Source organism: Kogia breviceps, chromosome 16 (assembly GCF_026419965.1).
Source record: "Kogia breviceps isolate mKogBre1 chromosome 16, mKogBre1 haplotype 1, whole genome shotgun sequence".
NCBI lineage: Eukaryota > Metazoa > Chordata > Mammalia > Artiodactyla > Physeteridae > Kogia > Kogia breviceps.
In genome coordinates this window covers 56222235-56231195 of record NC_081325.1, presented here as the reverse complement: position 1 = coordinate 56231195, position 8961 = coordinate 56222235, and the positions used below count along the sequence as shown (strand labels likewise).

At 37.0% G+C, this 8961-nt stretch overlaps 1 pseudogene; it reads right to left on the bottom strand.

The window, feature by feature from the left end:
• Positions 1-2000: 2000 nt before the first annotated feature.
• LOC131743235 (protein enabled homolog pseudogene) lies at positions 2001-5673 on the bottom strand (annotated as a pseudogene).
• Between the last annotated feature and the right edge of the window lie 3288 nt (positions 5674-8961).

Sequence of the window (8961 nt, the reverse complement as noted above, 5' to 3'; positions counted from 1 at the left end):
GTCTTTACTATTGGATGACAATGAATAGTTGATAGAAAAAAAACTGTATACTTAATTATGATAGCTCATCCATCACAGATTAATCCAAAAATGAAGTTTCTACAGAAACAGGAACTATTTTAACAAGGAAAAAAATTCCCTCATTCAAACCTCTTTGAAGTGGTAATGGCTGCAAACCTCCAGCATTTAGAAAAGTATGCTATCAACAAGCTCTGTCTTATGAACTTAGATTAAGAAATCTAGAAAGCAGATGGTGAATTATTCCTTCACAACTTTAGTGAAATTACTGATAATCAAAGATTTCAAAGCAAATATGGCACATAACAACCCAAGCATAAATCAAGATGGAGAGCCTGGAGAATTTTTGATTTCCTAAATTTTCAAAAAATTCTATCATTGCAACATACAGGATTTCTCCCCTATTTTAATCATAGAAGTTTCAAAGGAAAGGGAGTGGATTACATACTCACACATTAGTGCCCGCATACACGCACGCTTACACGCACACACTTGGTGGTAAGTAGAGTATCTAGCTCCTTTTTCCCACCACCTAAGTCTCACTTTATTTATTAAAAGAAAATTATGCAGGACCCCTCGTTGTTTTCCTTTTGTCTAATGATTTCTATAACCTTAATTGCTGCCATCATGGTTACTTTTCTAGTATTTCAACATAAGATTCAAAAGCAGCTTTGTAGTCAGGAAGGTGTAACTGAACACCTGTATAACTGCAGGGCACCTAGGTAATAATAACTGCCAAATTCAGGGATCGAACTTTTGAGTTCCACAGTAAGATATAATTCATGTGAATTATAAATGGTCTAAATCATGTTTCAGACCATTGAACTTACTGAAGTTAAAATACAAATAGCTGAAGACATGATGTAAAAGATTAAATACTTGGTTCTGTTAACATATTTACCAATTAAAGTCACAAAATATTCCTCATTATTATTCATGCAGATAATTGAGAAAAAGATAGTGTAGAAATTAAGTTTAAATTAAACATTATTCCTTCCCTTCCTCCCACTTCCCTACACTCTACAGAATGTTTTCCCTGGGACTAGGCCTTGAAAAGGCAACTACATATTAGCTTGACATGCATTACTGTCTGCAATTTAAAAAGCTAATTTTGTGGTGGTTGTAATTATATTATAAAAATGTCCACTTTCATCAATCTAAAAACGGTTGAAAACCTACAGTGAATCTACAATATATTGTTTTACATTTGACCACTGGTTTGTGTTATGTAGAAATCACAGATTTGGTAAGTCACTAATAATTTAGAAAGGCATCTAAACCTTTAAATTCTGGATGAATTTATGTTCGAATCTACAAAATTGCTTGAAAGCTAAACTCGAGAGACTTCCTATCATTCTGAAATTCCTCACTCTGGGCAAATCATTTTTAGGACACTTTCTTATAAATATCACCCTTTGAAAGCATATACAATTCCATCTGTTCCACGTTTTATGATCTTAACCTACATAGGGCTGATCTCAATTATTCATAGGATATCAAATGTGATAGGAAGACAAACCTGAGAGAAACATTTACAATACAATAGCATAACTTGCTAAATTCTTCATCAGCATTTTCTGAAAAAAACTCCTCAAAGCCTTTCTCCTCTTTATTTTAGCAATGGATTGTGGAAAACGTTATGATTTTCTCTTGACATGAAAATATTTCAAGGCACGGTGTTCTTGCCTGACTGGTTTAGTATTTTCTGCAAAACTGATAGAGGAACTCTTATACAACTCTCTTCTATCTTATTGTAAAGGTCAGAAAAAAGCATCAAACTGGGAGAGTACTAGCTTATTGCCAGAGTAGTAATGTCTGAAGGCTTTCAGAGTATGTTGTCTTTTCCCTCCGTTTGTCTCCATTTTCATTTTACGGCTCACAGAATGTAGGGGTTTCGTTGTTGTTAACAGTTGTTCTTTGCAGGTTTGTTTTTTGTTTTTCTTTCTCCAGATTAAAGTCCTATCTCTTCTTAGTTTGTTTCTCTATGTGGTATTTCACTTGCTCAGTTCCTGCCTGATTGCATCGATGAGCTCTTATTTTAGCTTAGTTAATTCTTTTCTCATTTCATTTAAAATGTTTGGCTTTAGCCTGTCATAGTCCAGTCCTTCTGTCTGGACTCCTTTGGCACTGGATTGTGATGAGGGTGCAGATTTTGGTCTGTTAATAACAGGTGACTTGCTGCCATTCATTGTATTTTTTCTTTACCAAGTTTTCTTGTTGGTTCTGGTGTGCTTGTTGAAGAGGCCTTAGAAGTTACAGGCTCTGAATCTTCATTTTTGTCTTCTTTTTGTTCTGTTCCTATTGTTGATCCCTTTTCAGCAATTCTCTTCCTCCTGGCCAGCAGGGTGCTCATTTCTTCCATTAAACCACCACCCCTAATGGAAGGGGTCCTTTTCCACTACCCGTATTTTTAGATGAGATCAAATTCACACCAGTGATCTCCCCTCTGCTTGGGAAACAGGCATCTTCCATCCGTGACACTTTCCTAAGTTTTGATCCAGAAATTGTAGCTGCAAGTCCAGTTAAAGGGTGGCTGTCTTCAGACACGGATCCCCCAAAAATCCAGATGCAGGGAGAGGAGAAGCAGGAGGTGGTGGAGGAGGAGGGGGTACTTGATTAGGAAGAAGGTGGTAGAGGAGGTGGAGGCCCCGAGGATGGAAGTGGATGGGATGGAGGGAGTCCTGGGGGAAGAGGGAGTGTGACTGATGCCTGGGCAGGACCTGGTGGGAGTGGAGGAGGGGGTGGAGGTGCAGGTGGTCCCAAGACAATGCAAGCCTGGCTCAGCAGCAGCAGAGGAGACTCCCAGCACAGAGCTTAGAGGAGTCTCCAAAGAGGCAGGGGCAGCAGCATTTGACATTCTTCGCTCTCGCTCCCATTCCAGCTGCTCCCTTTCTAGCTGCTCTTGCAGCTCTCTTTCTTGCCTTTCTCAGTCCAGTCTCTCCAGTCTCTCCCGTTCTTGTCTCTCCCGCTCCAGGCAATCCTGACATTCTCTTTCTTGTCTCTCTCTCTCCAGCTGCTCCTGTTCCAGTCACTCCCTCTCCAGCCTTTCCCTTTCTAACCTCTCCCCCTCCAATCTCTCCCTTTTCATTCTTTCGCCCTCCAGCTTTTCCTGCTCCAGCTCCTTTTCTTTGCTGTTCTTGTAGTTGCCTCTGAATTTCCGATTCTTCTTGTGATGGGCCATTCTGAACTTGGGCAGGTAGTTGTGAATTTTGTCTAGGCAATGTTGGCCATGTTTCCTGTGAATTCAACACGTCGAAGGCATGCATCACAGTACTTGCGAAGACACTGGCATCTTCTTTGCTGCCAAAGTTGAGACCATACACCTGTCTAGCGTTCCACCATTGGTGGAAGGTCTGTGTAGCTTGATTGTACTTCAACCCTTTATTTTTTTAATGAAGTACGATTAACATACAATGTTACATTAGTTTCAGGTGAATAACATAGTGATCTGATTTTTTATATACACTACATACATTACAAGATGATCACCATGATAAATCCAGCTACCATCTGTCACAGTTTAATATTATTACAATATTATTGACTATATTCCCTATTTTATATTTTACAGCACCATAACTTATTTATATTTGTAAGTTTGTGCTCTTTAATCTGCTTTGCTGATAAAATACATTCCTCCAGCCTCCCACCTCCTCTCTGACAATCATCAATTTGTTCTAGGTATCTATAAATCAATTTCTGCTTTTTTTGTTATTGTTCACTTCCTTTGTTTTTTAGATCCCACACATAAGTGAAATGGTATTATATTTGTCTTTCTCTGACTTATTTCATTTAGCATAATAGCCTCTAGGTCCATGCATGTTGTTGCAACATCTTCACTATCCATTTAACTATCTTCACTATCCATTTATTCATCGAAGACATTTAGGTTGCTTCCATCTCTTGGCTGTTATAAATAATGCTAATACGAAAATAGGGGTGCATATATCTTCTCAAATTAGTGTTTCTTTGTTTTCTTTAGATATATATCCAGGAGTGAAATTGCTGGTTCATATGAGAGTTCTATTTTTAGTTTTTTTAGGAACCTACATACTGTTTTCAACAGTGGCTGCAACAATTTACATTCCCACCAACAGTGCACATGGGTTCCTTTTTTCCACATCCTTGCCAACACTTATTTCTTGAGTTTTTGATAACAGCCATTTTGACAGGTGTGAGGTGGCACTGATTTGCATTTCTCTGATGATTAGTGATGATAAGTATTTTTCATGTGCCTGTTGGCCATTTGTACATCTTCTTTGGAAAAAAATGTCTATTCAGGTCCTCTGCCCATTTTTTAATCAGATTGTTTGGATTTTCTTTTTTTATATGTTAAGTTGTACGAGTTCTTTACTGTGAATATTAACCCCTTATTAGATGTAAGACTTGCAAATATCTTCTCCCATTCAATAGGTTGCCTTTTTGTTTTATTTGTGGTTCCCTTCATTGTGCAAAAGCTTTTTAGTTTGATGTAGTCCCATTTGTTTATTTTTGCTTTTGTTTCCCTTGAATGAGGTGACATACCCCCCCCCCCAAAAAAATTACTAAGACTAAAGTCCAAGAGCTGAATGCCTGTTTTCTTCTAGAAGTTCTATAGCTTATGGTCTTATATTCAAGCCTTTAATTCATTTTGAGCTTACTTTTTTGTATATAGTTTAAGATAATGGTCCAGATACCTGGATAGCAGGTAGCTATCCAGTTTTCCCAGAACCATTTACTGAAGAGACTGGATTTTAACCATTGTATATTTTTGCCTACATTGTTACAGAGTAATTGACCATATGTGTGTGGATTTATTTCTGGGTTACCTATTCTGTCCCGTTGATCTATGTGTCTGCTTCTGTTCCAGTACCACACTCTTTTAATTACTATAACTTTTGTTCTTTCTCAAGATTGTTTTGGCTATTTGGGGGTCTTTTGTTGTTCCATACACATTTTTGGATTATTTCTTCCAGTCATTTGGAAAATGTCATGGGTATTTTGAAAAGGATTACACTGAATCTGTAGATTTTGGGGGGGTAGTATAGACATTTTAATAATACTCATTCTTCCAATCCATGACCCTGGGATATCTTTCCATTTATTTGTGTTGTCTTTAATTTCTTTCATCAAATATCTTACAGTTTTCAGAGTACAGGTCTTTCACCTCCGTGGTTATATTATTCCTAGGTATTTTATTCTTTTTGATGCAACTGTAAATGGGATGGTTTTCTTAATTTCTCTTTCTGATAGTTCATTATTAGTGTATAGAAATACAACAGATTTCTGTATATTAATTTTGTATCCTGCAACTCTACTGAATTCATTTATTAGTTCTAATATTTTTTTTTGGCGGAGTATTTAGCATTTCCTATACATAGTATCATGTAATCTGCAAATAGTGACCATTTTATTTCTTCCCTTCCAATATGGATTGCTTTTATTTCCTTTTCTTGTCTAGTTGCTGTGGCTAGAACTTCCAATACTATGTTAAATAAGAGAATGGCAAGAGTGCACATTCTTGTCTTTTTCCTCATTCTAAGATCAGGAGAAAAGTTTTTATCTTTACACCGTTGAGTACAATGTAAGCTGTTGGTTTGTCATATGTATTGTTTACTACTTAGAGGTACATTAATTACCTCTATACCCACTTTGTTGAGAGTTTTTGTCATGCATGTTGAATTTTGTCAAACACTTTTTTCTGCATCTACTGAGATGATCATATGATGTTTACCCTTTGTTTTGTTAATGTGGTCTGTCATGTTAATTGCAGATGTTGGGCCATTCTTGCATCCCTGGAATAAACCCCACTCTATCGTGGTATATGATCCTTTCAATGTACTGCTGAATTTTGTTTGCTAATATTTTGTTGAGGATTTTTGCATCTATGCTCATCAAAGATGTTGGCCTGTAATTTTCTTTTTCCATAGAGTCTTTGGCTGCTCTTGGTGTCAAGGTAATGCTGACCTTGTAGAATTATTTTGGAAGCTTTCCTTCCTCTTGAATTTTTTTTTTTTTTTTTTTTTGAATAGTTTGAGAAAAATCAGTATAACCCTTCTTTCAATGTTTGGTAGAATTCATCTATGAAGCTGTCTGGTTCTAGGGTTTTGTTTGTTGAGAGTTCTGTGATTATTGATTCAATTTCATTACTACTCTTTGGTCTAATCAGATTTTCTATTTCTTCCTGATATACTCTTGGAAGACTGTATGTTTTTACGAATTTATCCATTTCTTCTGTTTTCCAATTTGTTGGCATATAATTTTTCATAGTAGTCTCTTATGAATCTTTTTATTTCTATGGTATCGATTGTAAATTCTCCTCTTTTAATTCTAATTTTATTTGAGACCTTGCTATTTTTTTCTTGATGAGTCTGGCTAAATGTTTATGAATTTTGTTTATCTTTTCAAAGAACAAGCTCTTAGTTTCATTGATCTTTTCTATTGTTTTTTAATTGTTTTTCTCTTGCTACCTGTAAGATTCTCTCTTTACAGTTAACTTTTAACATTTTAATAATAATCTCTCTTGGTGTGAGTCTCTTTGGGTTCATCTTGTTTAGGATTCTCTGTGTTTATGGACTTGGATGTCTGTTTCCTTCACTAGGTTAGGAAATGTTTCAGCCATTATTTTTTTCAAATAAGTTTTCTGTCCCTTGCTCTCCTCTGCTTCTGGGACCTCTATAATGTGAATGTTAGTACACTTGTCCTAGAGATCCAACTATCTTCATTTTCTTTTTGCCCTTTTTTTTTTTTCTGTTCCAACTCATTTATTTCCAATACCCTGCCTTCTAGATCATTGATCCTTTCTTCTGTATTATCTGATTTGCTTCTGATTCCATATAGTGTATTTTTAATTTCAGTTATTGTAATCTTCAGCTCTTGTTTATACATATATATATATATTTTTTTTTTTTTTCTTTTATCAAGTTCTCAGTGAGTTCTCCAATTCTTCTTCTGAGTTTGGTAAGCAACTTTATTATTATTACCTAAACTCTTTACCAGGTAGATTACTTATCTCCACTTAGTTTAGTTCTTTTTCTGAGGTTTTGTCTTTTTCTTTCTTTTGGAACATATTCGTCTCCTCATTTTGCTAATTCTCTGTATTTATCTCTATGTATTACATAGATCAGATATATCTCCTGGTCTTGAAGGAGTGGTCCATTGTAGAAAGTTTCCTTTGAGGCACAGAAGAGCAATCCCCTATGGTCACCAGAACCAGGCACTTCATGAGTGTTCCTTCTGTGGGCTGTTTGAGTCCTCCTGTTGTGGTGGGGTCATGTTTGCTACTGGTGTACTGATTGCTGGGGCTGTTCCTTGGCCTAGCTGTTTGCAAGGCCTGGTCATAACTGCTGGATTCATGACTGCTGCGCCAGTGAGGCTGGATTCAGGGCCTGACTGCAACAGTTGTGGTTATGGTGGTTTTATGGGGTTGGTCCCCTGGCACAGGAGCCATTTTGTGGGGGAGGCATGCCAGAGCCACCTGAGGCTGCCTGCCAGGTGTGGTGGGGTAGGGCTTGCTTTGGAAAGGCACTGACCAGGGTGGATGGATTGGAAAGGGTGGGTCCTCAGGGGACTGCTAGGACAGGGCAGGAAATACTAGCAGGGTAGTTAGCAAATGTCAGAAATAATGTCCACCAGCACCTGGCCAGCTAGGTAAAAGGAGAATTAGAAAAATGGCATCTATCACTGCTTTGGTACCTTGATAAAGTTCCAATAGATCCCTGCTCATTTGGGACTCACCCTAAAGTTTGTCAATGAATCTCCTTCACATATAGCCCAGGCACTTTTCAAACACAGGTCCCTTTGCTGGAACTCAGAGTGAGTGAGTTTGTGCACAATCCATTTAAAAGTAGAGTCTGTTTGCTATAGCCCTCCAGCCCTCCCAGCCATAAGCCTTGGTGGTTTTCAAAGCCAGACATTACATGGGATCATCTTCCAGGGCTGTGCTGCTTGATGTAGAGCTCAAACCCTTTGCTCCTTAGGGAGGACCTCTGCTTTTGTGATATCCCCTCACACTGTGGGTCACTGTGCCAGGGATGTGGGTCCTGACTAGACTACATCTCTGCCCCTCCTAGCCATCTCAATTTTGATTTTTCTTTATATCCTTAGTTGTAAAAGAGGCATTCTGCTAGTCTTCAGGTTGTTCTCAGAAAAACTTCTATACACAGCATAGTTTTTGTGTGTCTATGGGAGGAGGTGAGCTGAGGATCTTGCTTCTCCACCATCTTGATTCTCTCCTCCTGAAAGGACTACTCTTGATGAAGATATACAGTGAATTAAAGGCAAGTATTTTGTTTGTGAAGGAGTAGGAGCATCTGTGGCATACATTAGAAATTTAACAGCATTTATATTCTTCCAAACCTGGTTATATATTTTCCCCATTAATCACATGGCAAGGTATATATCAGAGTAGTAATGCAGAGAGTTGGCAAGTGTCATATTGCAAAACAACACACAAATTATTTTCCAAAAATACTTATTTTGAAAATTAAATGACACCTTAAACAAAATAAATGTCCAGAATGTAACTTAAAATTTGGCTGTTTTATCAACAAAGATTATCCACTTCTCTTTGATACTTAATCACTTTTGTGCTATCTTTATACGGACACTTTTTTAAGCTGAAAATTTTCAGCATTATCAACATTAATATTTATTGTGTACTTAATCAAAAATACTTAATCTACTCTGGAAGGATTAAAATTTTGAAAGTACATAAATATTTTAAATATTTTGATCTTTACTACTGATGATAATTTCTACTGCTACTAACATTGACTGTTCATTTGTTTCTGTGGAAAACAGATCCATCAAAACATAATTTGCAGAACATAATTTCCAAGAAAGATTAATTTGGAAAGCAGCAGATTAAAAAGTTCATTCAATATCATTTTCAAGCGTCTCTTGAAACCAATGACAAAATTTCTTGGCAAGAGTGAAAACTAGAGTTGCTAGTACTGTACTGAC